The 16,682-nt window shown below is 41.7% G+C and overlaps 1 long non-coding RNA gene across 2 annotated transcripts; it reads left to right on the forward strand.

Moving 5' to 3' along the window:
- The first annotated feature begins 859 nt into the window (after positions 1–859).
- Positions 860–12,989, forward strand: LOC114012874 (uncharacterized). 2 transcript variants are annotated; one of them, XR_008747804.1, is made up of 3 exons: positions 860–1,195; positions 12,176–12,239; positions 12,339–12,989. It is a non-coding gene; the product is annotated as an uncharacterized LOC114012874 (long non-coding RNA). The 2 variants fall into 2 exon arrangements; XR_003555599.2 differs by lacking the exon at positions 860–1,195 and adding an exon at positions 9,969–10,169.
- Positions 12,990–16,682: the final 3,693 nt, after the last annotated feature.

A 16,682-nucleotide genomic window follows, 5' to 3' on the forward strand; every position in this document is an offset into this window, starting at 1 on the left:
CCTGTGTGGGGAGCGGTGCCCCGTCACGGCTCCACCTCAGCTCGGGCGGGACCGGGCGCCTTTGATCCGACCCTCTGGGCAGGGCATAAGGCCGGTACTCCTCCCTTCTCCCTGGGCGGCTTGGGGCGGCAGCCTGCAGTACGGCCCTGTCCGGCCCGGGGGGCTGCGTTGTGTTGCTGACAGTCCCCCTGGAGCGGGGGTTAAACGCGTGTCCCCGCATCTACAGTGCTGCCTGAGGTGGCTTCGCTAAGCAGCGGTCCCCAGTGTCCCCTCAGCAGCGTGTGTAGGGCGGGTCCTCACAGCCCCCCTGTGAGGGTGGGGGTGAGCTGGGCACCATGGCGGCGCGCAGCCGTGAAAGTGGGAGACTATACCTTCGGGTTCCCCTGAGAGCCCTGAGGTAAAACCCTGCCCGGCGCTGGCTTCTCAGGGCGGCGGGGGCAGCCCCGATCATGAGGGATAAACCGTGCTGGATCTGGTGTCTGTGGGGCTTGTTCCTCCACTGACCTACTGGGAAACGTTGAGGGTAAGAGGTGAAGGAGAAGCCGGTCTCTCCCTGGGGCCCCATGCTCCCTGCCTGAGCTTGCGTCCGCAGCCAAGAGGAAAGAGGTTTACGTGCCTTGTTGATCTGTGCCACCTGTATATTTAGCAGCTCAATGACAAATATTGCCTATTTGTACTTCTATTTATTGCTAATATATCATCATACTCACTGGTATTTATCAAGCAGTCATGTCTCCTCCCTCCTCCGTTGCACAAAGCCAGGACAGCTGTCAAAGTAACTATTTGACTTATGTCACACTAAAAATTTCAACATGCTCTCAGAAATCATTATTTCTCACCCATGCTGTGGTGGCAGAAATAATCCTAGAGCAGGAAGGACCTCAAACTGTGGAAGATGGAGATGTTTCAGAAGGATGCAACCTACCCAAAGTAAATGGCATAGCAGAACTGGGAAGGAGGAGCTGTGCAGTGTGCACCTACCTCTATTTTCTATGCTTGGCTTTGCCAGCAGCTTGGTACAGGATCGTATGACTGTCCTGGGTAACATCTGTTACACAAGAGTACAGGAGAGGAAAGTGCATTATTTCATTAAGGAGCAAAGGGGAGTGGTGTCTACTACATATAGCATGTAGACCCTGGTTAAGGAGGATATCTTTATTTGGGAAACATATTTAATTCAAGAATGTACTTAAAGGTAAGCATGTACTTTATTGATTTCCAGTGTGGGAACACTAATAACACAAATGCAGAGTGCTTTGGAATTCATCAATGTGGGATGTTAGATAACTTCAATGTATTATTCTTACAGTGTTATTTGTAGGTATATGCCAACTCATCCTGCCTGAGCTAAAGCTCTCCTTGCTAAGTAGGATATCACCTTGAGGAAGATCTTACAGTTCCAGGGCTTTGTTGGCTCTACAGTGTTATTTCTTTATTTCTTGATCTACTCTCAGCACTTTGTAATACGAGGTCTAGTTGTATATTAAAAATGTGCCCTGTTGACATTTTTCTACCCCAGGTGTGTCTGAAAGAGGTGGTGGGTTTTTTTTTTTCCTTTTGATCATCATTTGTATGTTTTTTCTTCTTTCCTTGTTCTGCAACGTTACCAGCTGCTAATCCCAGCACTAACTTTATTCTAGGCGAGCAACCGTGTGTTGACACATTCTGTCCTGGAGGTGGGGAAATTTATGGTGCACAGTTCCAAATACACAGTCCATTACTATGTATTAGAGAACTTCCCTCTTCTGTGCTGTGGAAACTTGTTGTACCAGTTTAAAAATATGTCAGGCATGCATCTCCTTCCTCTAACATTAATCATTAATTAACATGTGATATTGACATTTGTGGTTGCTACTTAATAGAGCAAAACACTATTTTATGTGGGTTTCTAACTTCTATCGTACTCCAACATCGACGTCATAACATTCCCAGCTGCCAGTGTCAGTATAGTCCTATGCATGGGAAGTCCATTCTGCAGCTTCTCTGGAAATGCCACCCAAACCAGAGCTACTAGATGAAGCCTGTGTTTGCAAAAATCCTCTTGGCAGTCTGACTCCTTTTCCTTGTGTTACAGGCCAAAATTCAAGTTTCTTCTCACAGAATGTGCTTATTATATTTATTACTGCGAACAGCTGACACTAGACACATAGAATTAAGCAGCTGTGGTCAGAGAAGATCTTATTCACCTGGTTTGGACTTTCTTTATAAAGAATTTTCATTTTAGGGTTGTTTTGGTTGGGTTTTTCTTGGTTGTTTTTTTTTTTTTCCCCAAGCATGTGGCCTGGGTTTGATAAGCAATTAGTAGAACTGAGCAGTCAGAAAGAAAATGTATAATGGTGGAAAGCTATCTGTTATTTGTTTGAATTTCAGTAGGCTTAGAAAGTTCCACAGTTAAAATTTGGAGCCCCCTTATGTGAGGCAGGGTATATAAAGTAAAAAAAATAATCCTGTTTTAGAAAGCTGGTAACTTACATTTTAGACATAAGGCAACAGGTAGACAAAATAGGGAATAAATGTGCATTGACATATGAAATAACTGTGGAAGAAACAGGGTTTATCCAAAGTGAAGGCTGAGTTACATTTATGGTCATTATAGTTGACATACTGTTGTGATAAATGTGGTAATATGATTTGTTATTTGTAGAAGAGTGCCATTGGAAACCTCAAGACAAGACCACGGTTTATTGTACAAAGTATTGTATAAATACCAGGTAGTGTACGGTCATTGTTATTCTTGTTTACAGTTAGTAATCCCACATGAAATAGGCTTCATGACTCATTTATACAACTTTTCCTCCTGACTGACCGTGTCCTCTTTTTGGCAAGGCACTTACAGCTAGAGCCAATGACAGGCTTTGGTGTGACAGCACACCTTGCTTTTCAGTGCCTAGCTGGCAGAATGGATTTCCAAACAGCAAGATAAACTTACAGTAGTCAAAACCTTGGGATTTATCCGTGACTCAGCAGCAGGCTGACATTCCAGCCCAGATGTCACTGCTGCCTCTCTCATGCCCAACCAGTGACTTTTGTGGTGCTGTCAGTCAGGTTTGCGTAGTGAACTAGATCAAAACAAACAGGGCAAACCTGCAAGATACAGACTGGATGGGTGGTCTGTGAGATGGGTAAGAAATTGGCTTACAAGTGGGGATCAGTGGTTTTTACTCAGACTGGCAGCCAGTCAGAAGTGGGATCTCCCAGGGATTGATACCGGGCCCCATGCTTTTCAACACTGGATGATGGGATTGAAAGCACCCTCACCAAGTTTGCTGGATGGTGAGGTGGACATGTCAGAAGGGAGAGCCACCTTATAGAGACAGTCGGACAGGCTGGGAGAGTGGGCTAGCAAGAACGCTATGAAGTTTAACAAAGACAAATGCAAGGCCCTGCACCTGGGACAACAAAACACAAGAGCCCAATACAGGCCAGCATCTGTGTGGCTGGGGAGCAGCCTTGCTGAGAGGACGTGGGTGTCCCAGAGACAACAAGGTGAGTGCAAGTTATCAGTGTGTCACTGCAGCAATGAAGGCAAATCAGATCCTGGGCTGCATCCACAGGGACATTACTAGCAGAAGTAGAGACATGATCCCCCCACTCTGCTCAGCACTTGTCAGGCCACACCTGGAGTACTGTGTCCAGTTCTGGTCTCTGCAATTCAAGAAAAAACACAGATTGGAGAGGGTCCAAAGATGGGCCACTGAGATAATCAAAGGACTGGAGAACCTGCCCTGTGAGGAAAGACTGAAGGAGTTAGGTCTCTTCTTCCTGGAGAAAACTCGAGGGGAACGTCAGCAGAGTATTCCAGTACTTAAAGGGCTGCTACAAAGAGAGTGGAGGCTCTGTCTTCACAAGAAGCCACATCAAGAAGGCAAGAGGCCTTCTTGATAGAAGTTGCACCAGGAGGGGGTTCATCTTGATATAAAAAGGACATTGTTTACAGTGAGAACAATCTTACTGGAACAACCTCCCCAGGGACATGGTAGAGTCCCCATCGCTGGAGATTTTCAAGATGTGACTGGACAGGGTGCTAGGTGAATCCCATGTAGGCTCCCTTTCCCATGAAAGGCTGGACCAGATGACCTTTTGAGGTTCTTTCCAGCCTGGGCTGTTCTATGATTCCATGAACATATTTGGCAGAGCTTGTAACATCTTTTTTTTTTTACACAGATATTTTTGTACTTTGTTTAGAGTGTCATGGGACAAAACCAAACTTTACATTGAGGAAGACAGATAACAACCTCTCAAACCAGATCTGTTGCCACAGGGCCAGGAAAAATTCTGAGCTGCAGACAGAAACTCCCATTCCTCCCCTGAGTGATTAGGGTACATGTGTCTAAAGTGAGAGGTGAGTTTGAATGGTGTGATTGTTCAGAGACAACTGAGTCTCCTAGACTCACACTTCCTAGACAAGCACTTGAGATACCATCACCTGCTGTAAAAAACCAGCCAAGATAGGATCTGCGGAGAGCAGACACAATCAGCATTTATTGGGCGCTGTCTAGGAACACCTTTAGCATTTAGTTCTATTTGTGATTAAGCCAGAATATCTAAGTTCCAGCTTGTGTTCTAAATTAATTGAGAAATTGCCTTTGAAACTGCTGTGGCCCGTGCCATTCTGTACCTGTGCAGAAGCACAACTGGAGGCAGCTGTGGTTATCAGCTTGTCTCCAGCCAGCCTTCACAGTCCTCCTTTTGTCTTGTGGATACCCAGATTCACTCCTGCCTCCTTCACTCTTCAGTACCTTATCTCCTTCCTGTATTGCTGAGGTCATCTCACTGTCCCCAAGCCATCCCTTCTGCCTCCTCCATCATCACTCCCACGGCACCAGTGTTTCTTGACTTACCCTGTTCCCCCAGAGCTCTCCATATTGTCTTTGTGGCTTCCTACAGCCTTCTGTCTCTGTCAAACCATGTTCCTCTTCCTTGTGGCCTCAGAGCCTAACCTGACAGGCATACTAGTGACTTGTCTAATGAGTTGGACCTGATTTCTCTCCTTGCCTTACTTCTGATGTTAGTACACCTCACTGATGAGAAAAGGTTTTGCAGGTACAGAGAAAGAAGTTACCTGATGAGTTTTGCTGTCTTCAAGGGTTTGTCTGCAGTTCAGCTGGGGGGAGGGAAAGGGGAGCTGGGGTGTATTTTTGGCATTCAGTACCTCATTTTCACTTAAATCCTCGTTTTGGCTCCTAAATCCTTATTGGATCTAGTCCTTCATCCTTTCCTTCAGCAGATCCTACTCGCTAGAGCAAATACTTCCCTTGTCCCATGTTTTGTCTGTTCAGAGGGAGGTGGGATGGCCTTCTACTGGTTTTGCAGTAGCTGGCTGAAAGTGACCCAATTTGAGCAGGCTCCTGTAGCATTAATGCAATACAAAAATATACCCAATAGCTTTTTCTTGGCTTCTACTATTTAAAACATGTATTTTCTGACTTTTAATGATAGTTTGTTCTCCCATACATTCCAGTGAGTATAGGCAGCTAGTTATTTTCCAGTGTCAGTAAGTCTGAAATGAATGCAACTTATTTTCCTATGGGGAATGGAGACATATGCCACTGAATTTAATTAAATATTAATCATATTATTTCTAAAGGGAAGGAGTGCAAGTAGAATCAAAGAGGTATAGAAAATTATTTATTCTAAGACAGCATAAGATACATATATTCAGAAATAAACTTGTCTTTTTAAATTGTGGGGTTTTATGGGTTTAGATTTTTTTTTTTTAATTTCTGGTTTGATTCCTGTTAGAACTGGAAGTTAATTCTTCTAATGGTCTTCCATTAACCCGTAATATGAATCTGGATTATCATAATTCCACTTCCCAAGGACAGGGTGTCCTGTCATACAGTGAGCTGTATTTTGCATTTGAGATGTATTTTCTGTTTCAGCAGAACTGAATATGGAGAAGGAGAACAGCATGGAGGGATTCCTTATGTATCATGTTTGAGGCAAGGACTTGCTGTTGCCATCCAGGATGTTTTGTAACTGTTCTGGAAAGGGATTCTGGTAGGGCTGTGGGCTCTGTCCAGGGTCAACTTCAAGTCAGTAGAACAAATCCTGGTAATTTCATTAGGAGCTGAATCAGAGCTTTACTAGATCAAGAAAGGGGTTTAGACCTCTGTAGCAGAATGTAGATGGACTTCAGACATTTAAATTTCATCTGCAATCCAAACAATCTCTGCCTACCAGCCATCTAAACCTGCATCTGCCTTACCTCTGTAGGTCCCTCTCAGTTTGACCTGAAAGTTCACTAGCTGCACGTGCTGTATGAGATGAACAGAAAATTTCAGCGCAAACTTACGTCTTGTTCAACGTAGTGGCTTACACATTCTCCATCCTCAATGTCACTCAGGCTCAAAGTGTCCACAGTGTGCTTGGGGATACTCAGTGTTACTTACTTATAAACTGGCTTTCTGTGTACTGTACCTTCATAGAAACTGGGCTGGTGGATAGCTTTCATGGTTCAGAAAGTGAAAGCAGAGATAAAAGCTTCTAATCAAGGCATTACAGCAAGATGATGAAAGGAGGAAAGAGATGTGAATCCTCGCCTCCAGAACTTCAAGGACAAATCATCTATTTTACATTGCCATTGATGGATAAAAAAATTCCCCATCATGGCAATCCTCTAATCCCACAGGACAAAGTTATTAGAGGATAATCCTAGCCTAAATTGCAACCCTATGGGAGCATTGGTTCTCCTAATGCTGTAGGATACAATTACAGAACAAGGCCTGGAAACCACAGACTTTGTTCTGCCTTATTGCTTAATTGTTTAATGAAGTATTCACTTCAACTGAGTGCTTTGTAATTTTGTACTTGCATGCAGCTGGCAGTGGCAACAAGCAGAGAACTGGCTTTTTTTCAGAAGAATTTCTTCTGTTGGTGAAAGAAGATACTATTAAAGATATCAGGCTCCAATAGTAAATAATTTGAGATCTACCCCCATGAAGGGAAATCTCACCCTTAAAAGTGAGGAATGAAAGCGCATTTGTTACTGCTTCCACCCACCCACCTTTTATCCTCTTGGTGCTGTGCAGACAAATGGAAGAGGTAGTGTGACAATTAGTACCAAATCTTGCACTAAGAATTCAGTTTCTAAGGTCAGGACACTGCTATCATATGCATCTCTAAAACTGGAGTGGGAGAGACATTCCTGACTTAAAAAAAAAAAAAAAGTATATAAAAAAGGCTTACATCAAGATGAAAGCAATATTCAAGCTCTTAAATAAGTGCAAAGTAACGATATATGTGCACAGCAACATAATAGCATTGAAAAAGTTTATTTTACAATCTTCTGTGCATTTCAAGAGGAAAACAGTGGCCCTGTTTTACTCCTGAAAATATTCCTATGCTCAGGACAATGTGTCAGACTCCAGCACTCAAGGATTTCTCTGGCAAAGGTCAAGTGCTCAGAGACATCAGTTCCCTACCAGCTGCTGCTAGGCAGCTCTGTACCTTCCAGTAGTTCGGGTGTTTTGATCTTTTGAAACATTTATTTCTGTTTATAACTATGGAAGGAACTTGGACAATTAGCTCTGGGCTTGGATATAATTTTTGGCTGGGGACCTAAGCTCCAAACACTGGATATCAGGAGATTTACAACAGGCTAGTGAGAGCATATGACCCTGGAAAGGGGAGAAAATTGTTTGAATGCTGGAGACTTTTGAGTTCCAGCCATGCAGGGTCTCTTGCAAATGCTAAATACCAAAGTAACATTGTTAGTCTTTAATACTGGGCTTTTCTTTAATAGCTATAAAAGTGTTTTATGAATAACATCAGTACAAACAGGACAGGTGAGGTCACCTGTGCACTAATTTCTTCCCTTCTTGCCAGCCCTGCCTCTCGGGAGGTAATGCCTATGGATATTTTGCTGGTTCTCAAAAGGAAGGGTGCTGCTTCGCTAAGACTACATTGCTAGAGGAAGACAGCAATAAAAGAAGTGGTTTACAGTTAGTTCACTTGTCGCTTTCCACGCAGACTCCGCTATCAGTACCATTATCGTGAATTCCATGGACTGCATGCAATGGGAAGGAAACCATTGTGCAGTTGCATTTGGGGCATCAAGAAACAATATGGTATAGGGCACCTGTGTGTATATGGTAGATACGAATGTATATAGTTAATGTGTTGTTCTTGGCCCAAAAGAAGTGAGAAATAGATGTATCTGCCATGTTCCTTTTAAAAGGAAGTACAGTGCAAACCTTTTGTTTGTCAGGTTGCTTTGTAACTTGTGTTCATGAAACTACCATTTTCAACATCATTTAACAAATCATTATAGGTCTTTTAATAAATTATAGTCATTAACCTTGCCTAGGGTAACTGAGGGCAGGATTTTATTTCAGGCAATAAAGAGTCTGTCCTCTAGGCCTGTGTTCAAGATCACAAGGGTGTCAGAGCCAGCATCAGTTCAAGGACCAACAGGAATAACTGGCTCACAGCCATCTTTCGTACCTTTGCGATGCTGACGGGTTCCTGCCTGTGCCAGTGTACAGAGACTTCTCAGGCTGCTTTTATCTGTGCTCACTCCAAGCTGCCTCAGTTCTTGCAGCTGGAAGAGCTAAATCACAGGAAAACCCTGGTTCCTTTGCCTTTAAGGACATACCTGCCAGCTTTTCTGTAGGGAGTTTCCTGCCGAAGGATCGACACAGGGGAAGGGATCTGACTCATGGCTGCTAGAACACCTCCTGGAAGAGCTGTCATGGAATAGCCACAGGGCAGTCCTGAATCAGTCCTGAGCAGTCTCATTAGCACCTGATTTCTTAATGGCATCCCGTATATACTTATGCTACCAGCTATTTTTGTATCCTCTATGCAACCACTGCCTTAACAGGAACTCTCTGTCCACATAAAAGAATGCTGGGGTTTTTCATCTATATGGAAATGCTTGCATAAACTTTTGTTTAAACTCTTTAAAATGTAGATTTTTAATCCAGAAGAAGAAAATAACTTTGCTTAAAACTGATGTTCAGTACCTTTTTCCTAAGACCAGCATTTAGCTTCTTTGAAGAGAATATTTCAAAAAAGGTTGCAAAAATATCTCTTTAACATATTTTTGGCTTAAAATGCTGGCTTGCCAAGTCTGTTGTTATAGCTGCTTATCACTCCAAGGTAATATTTGCTTTTCGTTTCAAAGTTTCTGCTTCTTGCTTTTAGTGTTACTGGTGGTGGCTCAATTTCTGTGGTTACAGATGGCCATAGTCTGAAATGGCTTTTGCGTGCACCAGCTTCTCTGAGTCAGAGAAAGATCAAAAAGTGGCAGAGAGGAAAACGAAACAGAGGGCACAGATCACCTCTGTCTCAGCTGTGTGGGAGCACAATTGTACTGTGCTGAAAAGCTGTCTAGTGGAAAAGGCACTGAATCATGACTGATAGGGATGACTCTGGTCTGAGTAGAGCCTTTGTAGTAAAAACTGATGAAGCAGTTAAACTACATCTTCCACTCAGTCTGCTGGTAAGAGTTGTCTAGAAGCTGCCAAGCACAAAGCTGCCATAACCTCTACCCCGTTACCATGGGCTGCCGGAGATTTAGCCTGGGCTGGACCCCACTCGTCACCTGGCACACTTATCAGTGTGCTTGTTGACCCAGCCTGGGTTCACTGCATTCCAGAGCTGGTCATTTAATGTTGTTTATTTGAATTTCTCTGTAGCTTCAGCACAGCCTTGTACAACTGGCTCTTTTGATGTTTACTGTGGTGGCTTTGAACAATGTAATTGCTCCCCATCCTTTTTCTACAGTATGGGAATTTGGGGAGAATCAGTTAATTCAGCCTAATAACTACTGTTCCCTGAAATTCCAAATATTAATAATGGTATCATTATGCATGGTCATGTTTTCTTACTTTTCATGAAGCCACGCGTACAGCTAAAGCTCAGATAAAGAAACACCTGGCATTTGTATTTTTCAATATTTACAATAGTCTAATGATTAGCAGACTCTTGCAAAGTGTTCACTTGCCCTAAGGGATGGATGAGGGATGAATGCAGGGTGTCTGCATCACAATTGGAATATTGTTCCTGCTGGGAGAGGACTTGAGAGAATATTTTTATTTTTCAACAGTTCCTGTTGTGCCTTGGCATTTACAGTCCGTCTGGACTAACACCTTCAGCAGTTTTCTTATCTACCCAGCAGACTATGGGCCAGCAGTGTGACAAGCACATTAGTTCATCACCAAGCTGTGAGTAGCACAGTTGATTAGTTTTTATCATTCACTGCCATAAGTGTGTCACAGAGAACTTTATAGCTTGCTTTACAGGTGGGGAAACTGAGCCACGGAGACCAGAGGTGGTGGGTGTCACTTAGTTCACTGTTAAGAAGGGTGGAAGAGGTGACACAGATTCTGGCTGGTCAAACTCTGGCTAAGAGACCCATCCTCTGGATTGCAGTATATATCTGGAATGACAGTATAAAATCCTGTCAGCTTTGTCTGAATGAAGTTGACTGATTTATGTTGGCTGAGGATTTGGCCTGCAGAATTGATCTTGGATTGTAAGAGAGAAAATCTAATGGTGTCCTCTGTTCTTAACTCCTTTGACGAAGATAGCTTTAGAAATCCATTTTGATTTTGTGGATTTATCCTTTGTTCTGAAAGAGGCATGAAGGCATGATTGTCACACTCTGCTCACCTCTTCTGCCTGGTTTGCTGATCCAGTCTCCTGGAAGGTCTTTCTGAATCACTTGTTCCCTCCAGAACCTTTTACCAATTTACACAAGCTCATTTGGATCTACAATTAAAACTCCCTAGGAAAGCCAGAACAGCGAGGCTCTCCCAAACTGTGCTCTGCTGACTGGTCCAGGACCCCAGACACATCTGTATTTTTCACAACTGTGTTTCTTAAAGCAGAACAGGGTCTCCTTTTGCTTCCAAAGATCTTCCTAGCATTTGGTACCAAACCGTCCCTCGACTATTGGACTGCAACTGATCCTCCGATGTAATCAGTGAGGATGCAAAGACAGGGGCTGCAGAGAAAGTGGAAGAAGAGAGTTTAGACCCATGACTTGCATGACTTCCAGGAGTGCTTTCTGAGACACGTGCTGTTCAGAGAGCTGCCTGATTAACCTAGGGGCTCGTTCCTTGTGAGCAGGCAAGTAGAAAAACAACGCTGGCAGAACTGGTCTGGCACAGTAACCAGGATTTGCTTCACGATGTGAGCTGTTATTGCCCTCTGCTGACAATTTGCTAATAGTGCCATCACGTTTAAAATGGGTTTTCTGTTGTGCAAGCAAGGATTTCTGAGGATCTGCAGTAAACTGAAGGAACCTCTCTCAGAGATTTTCGGTGTTTATTGCTTGATTTTTTAATGTCCTTTCTCCCTGTTATAACTTAGATGCTACATATCAATCATCCCACATCTAAGCTGTTGTGCAAGGTGTACATGGAGTGAGAGCCGATTTTCCACTGGCGAGCTTGTCTACAGAGAAAAGACAGAAAAAAAAAAGAATAATTAAAAAAAAAAAAAATGATCAGCACCATTTTACATAAAGGCTGCTGAGATACTGAAAGATCTAGCTAAGCCCACAGAAAGGCAGCTCTATTACCTTGTCTGGAAGCTGTAGTCAGATGAATTTAAAGCAGAAATAAGCTACAAGTTCTGACTGCAAGGAGAATGGATCATATTGTTGGCATCTTCTTTTTTTTTTTCTCCTTTTTTTTTTTCCTTTTCTTTTTTCCTTCACAAAGTTAGATATTGCCTTAGCTCAACCAAAGTTGCAATTCAGGCCAATGCTGTATGGGAGTAAGCAGGCCAAGAAGCAGTGACCTCAGCGCTCATGAAAACAAAAACCAAACAACAAACCCAAGGAGGGAGAGGATAAAACAGAATTAAAATTCTGCCTTCACACTAAAGACTCAAAAACAAAAAAGCAAGAAAAAGCACACTAATCTTAAAGTATTTTTAACCTAATCTAGTGAGGTCTTGAAAGAGAACGGAGACTAAGTATTCATCATGTCTATATTTATATAGTCTCTTAACACTCAGAATAGAGATTTTTGTTATAGGATTAATGCCCTTAAACAACAGAGGATAAAGTTTTAATGGCATGAAGGGTACATTTTATTAAAGAGGTATAAGAAACAAAATATTTGTGTCTAGAATTAGGAGAATCACTTAATGCGTTCGTTTGCTTTCTCCTTTCCCTCATGTTCTATGTAAGTTTTACTAATTCTTTATTGTTTCTTTCCAGAAGCATCACTCGCTGTCTACACTGAGAATGATTTTGGGCCAGGAAGTGGAGAAGACCAGAGCAGGTATATATTACATTATCCTTAATGTTGACAGGGTAGAGTTGACAGGGAAAACATTGCTCATCTTTCCAAAAATGATTTCATCCACTGTAACTTTTATAGGAGGACAGGTCTGGAATAAAACCTGAGTCCCCTTTGGAAGACCTAAGGACTTCTCTGTCATCAGCAGCTGAGGCAGCCTGAATGCCAACATTCTCTTTATTGCAGTTAATTTGTCCTTAAAGACTCCTTCAGTGAGCAGACTACGGTTGGAGCTTCTGCTTTCTTAGACATGACCCATTACATCAGACCTCACTGGCATGTGGCTCTAATGAGCCAAGTAGCAGATAGTCTAAGATACTGCCATCCATGCCTTTTATGCCTTTCCAGGAGGTGACTTTCCTTCAGCAGAATTGGTGGTCGAGACCTATACCTATATCTGTATTAAGTCCAACAGGTTAACTTGCACTGCTATGAAAGTTAGTTTAAAGAGATGATTGTATTTTGATCTAGGCTACAGGAATGTTTCCTATTTTGAACTACTTCCACAGCATTACAAGTTTTGGTTTCGGCAGGCTGAAAACACTATTCTACCTAAAGAGGGAAAATTAAATTTTCTTGTATCAAGTAGCTAGGAACAGCAGTCATGGATCAAACCCATGAATGTGGCTTAACTTTTAGCACTACAAATTCAATTTGTTATTTTATCACCTGGTTTTGTTCTCGATTTTTTCTCTATAACAAACATGATCAATAAAATATACAATAACTCTGTGATGCTCACATTGTCATGACTCCAGAATACAAATATTTAAAATAAGTATTAACTTTTAAAAGGCCGTATAATGAATATGACTACATTTGGACACATGGAAGTTTAATGAACAATTTCACCCTTTCAAATACACAGTGATATTAGGGGTACATTTCTACTATTTTCTTTTTATAAAAGCTATGGGTTTGACAAAAATAATTCCTAATACTGGCAACAAGCAGCCAGGAGATGGTACATCATACAAAGGAGAAATAGAAGGTTATAGCTCTGATGTTTTTTCCCCTCCTTTGTGAGTGTAAAACAGGATGGGGATGTGTTCTTCAGTGGCTAAATTCAGAATTAGTATGATCAAGGTGCAATGCCAGCGAAATCAAGACAAATTAATCCTACTCATTGCAGTATGAGATTTATCCTATAGCTTTAGGCCTTCATGAAAATTTAACTGTTTCTCTATTATCCCTGTTGCTTAGAGAAGGCAGCAAGCACTTCTACGAGATTATTTAAATGTAGAATTATTACAAAATTTTGCAGCTAGAGATGGATGGATTTTACATAAAATCCCTGCTCTTTGTAGCAACCCAATGTGATATTGAGCGAGATAACGGTCAGAAAGAACATTGCCAGTTCCTAATGAGAAACTGTTGATAGTAAAATTACCCCAACGTTAATCAAAAAGCCAATAAATGTCAAGCATGGGGCCTTTGATGCAGTAGCTCATAATTCCTGTTCAGAAGTCTTTGCAGTTTCTCTAGGGTATGTAATCATCCTTCATTTCCTCTGATTTTGCTTAAAACTTTGTTGCTGAAGAAGTATGAGGAGCAGGTGTTGGCATTCTGAATGCCACTGTTACAGTGCCACTGGCTCACCGTGAGACCTCAGGTAAAGCACATTTGGCCTCCATTTCCCCATCTGCAACACAGGGATGACAATACAGGACTTACCCAGAGGCAATTCTATGAAGGACACAGTGTTGCCTTCCAAATGTTCAGAAATCATGAGCTAGATGGTAAAAACTACCACACTGACTTTGGCCAATGAGTTAGTCATGCATTTCTAATGTTACCTACATCCAGCTTTTTGTGCCTTTGTAGTACAGATTTTCAAGCTCTCTCCTCCACAGCTATGGGATGTTACTTCAAACCAGCACAAAACTAATTCTTACCCAGTCTGCTCAATCCTGGGTTGGGTGGCCTTAAGAAAACATCATGAAGTTTATATATGAGCTTATATGAAGTCCCATCCTGTTCTTCGGCTCTGTGGAACGTGAAAGGTATAAATCCCTTGCCCATCACCCAAATCAGACAAAGGTGTCTGACTCTATCTTCAGCATACATCTCCTAATTGATGTGGTGAGGCGGATTGTTGCCTGGTCCATGAATCAGGAAAAACCTTGTTCCAAGTGTTGCTCTAGCTGTTGCTGCACCCCGGCTTTTTGCTTGCCTTGTTTATGAGAGCAGCCTAAAGTTACATGATAAAGTGATATGATCGTATCCCCAGATTTTGCCTATATATCTTTTCTAAAATTTCCAGGTAGAGTCTCAAAGCCATTCCTCAGGGCCACTGAGGTCAGTGGCTCGATAGTTCATTACATTCATACTGGCAATTCCTCACTTGCGTTTTCTTGACGAGTTTCTACTCCAGCTGTTCCTGTGTATATGAATAGAAAATGCGTACCTCTCTGTAATTTGCAGTGATAAGCTGCATCCTAGAGGCTGTACGCAGATGAACTCCTTCTTAGTTTACAGAGAAGGCTGTGTGTATGCCACATGCTGTCAGGGCCACTTGAAACTAGGCTAATTACCTGGCAGATATCGCTGCAGAGCAGATTCTTTAATAAAAATGGATATGACAAGGGATAGACTCTTTGCTATTCTGGGACAAACTCTCCTCAGGCAGTAGATAGCCACAGTGGTAAGGCTCCCAATCTATCATTTGGTTTGCTGTTTCTTGGCTGTAGAACTTAATTAACAATACTGGAACCAGTCTGTTTCTCAGAAATGGCCAGTAAATCCATTCAACTAAACAATAAAGGCAGATGTGAGCAAAAATAAAAATCCCATACAAGTCAGAAAAAAAAATTATATTGCTTTGTCAATCTACAGGGGCCAGTGCAGGAATGTTCTAAAACCTTTTGAAGCTTTTCTGTCTAGTGGTTCAAACAAGAGGGAAATGTTCCTGTGGATGTCATCATTTTTGGAACAGACAATTACTAAGTACATAATTACTTCATTGCATGAAGTCGTACAAATGAATACCGTGAAAACTGAGTTAAAACATACCTACAAATATTTTTTCTCCTTACAACCTGAAAGGACAACAGAAACATTTAACACACCTGTGAATTAGACTGAAAAAGACCATGAGCCTAGAAAAGCAGTGTTCTTAAGGATCTGAACTCAGTCATCCAGAGCACTGTGTTTCCTCAGCTTCCATGGATTTGAACTGTGAAGGAGCTCAAGGCAGTGTGGTGTTTGGTCTTTTACAGGGAAAGCCAAAGGTAAGGTAACACTCCTACCCTGTGCCTATCATATAAACAACCAGAACATAATTTTTGATAGTTAACTTCCCATCACCGTTTTGTCTTGCTAAAGTATGCCTGTTCTTAACTTTACATAGCACTTCCATTAATGTCGGCCTGCTCATAGCGAAAAAGGCCAAGGATACCTGTATGTCTTTGTAATACCGCTGTCTTACAAGGCCATTTGAATTCAATGTATCCACGTGAAGGAATAAGATGACCAGAATTTGATTCCATTGCAGTATAACAATTTAAAATGAAGTTATTATTCTTTTAAAATGCAGACCTTTTTCCTTCAGAAATTATAACCAGGAGTTAATAATAATGCCAAAGCCCGTCTTGTATAGGTGGCAATCAACTGCAGAAGGTGAATTTCTAAATATTGGAAAGAATATCCTCATCTAAATTATCACTCATGTTTTAAGATGGCCAGTGAAACCATTTTATTACTGCAGTTAGTTGGAAAGATTGCAAAAATAAGGTAATGTACTTATTCTAAAAGCCTGGAACAAAAGAGCCAGTAGAGATTTGCTGAGTAGTTGCAAGATAGCCATTAAGTATAAATATTTTTAAAAACAATTTACTCTTTCCTAATGCTTTTAGAGCAGCATGTGGGAACAGAGTCTAAGTGCAGCAATTTACTGCATTAAAAAGGACATGATGAAGGTTATTGGGCTCCAATTTAACCCTTCTATCTCTTAAATGCTGATAACAGTTCCTAACCTAAATACGCTATGTGAGTTTATGTAAAACTTACCCATTTTCCTCATGGGAACATTTTTAAAACAGCTATTCCCAATGATCCACATTTTTCACATTCCTGTAGAAACAAACTAGTTTAATGGTAAATTCAAGTTTCAAGTTTTAATTCATCAAATTAAAAATAGCAGCAGAACTGGAAATTGCTTTCTTTTCATTCTGAATATGCTTTGTAGATGGAAAAGGGAACTGCTGTGTGGGGCTGGATACGTATAAATGATAGGAGAATTTATATTACTGAATGAAAATGTGTAGGCCAGTCAGAAAGAAAAGAGGCTGATTTTTACCCCAAACTATTCAGGTCTTGTTCCACTATAAGGAATAACAGAACTTAGTACCGCTACTCAGGAAGCAAAATGTCATCCAACGCCTGGACCCCAGCAGCACACCTGACAGAGTGCAGCCCATTGCTGCT

The sequence above is a fragment of the Falco peregrinus genome, chromosome 6, assembly GCF_023634155.1.
Source record: "Falco peregrinus isolate bFalPer1 chromosome 6, bFalPer1.pri, whole genome shotgun sequence".
NCBI classification, from domain to species: domain Eukaryota; kingdom Metazoa; phylum Chordata; class Aves; order Falconiformes; family Falconidae; genus Falco; species Falco peregrinus.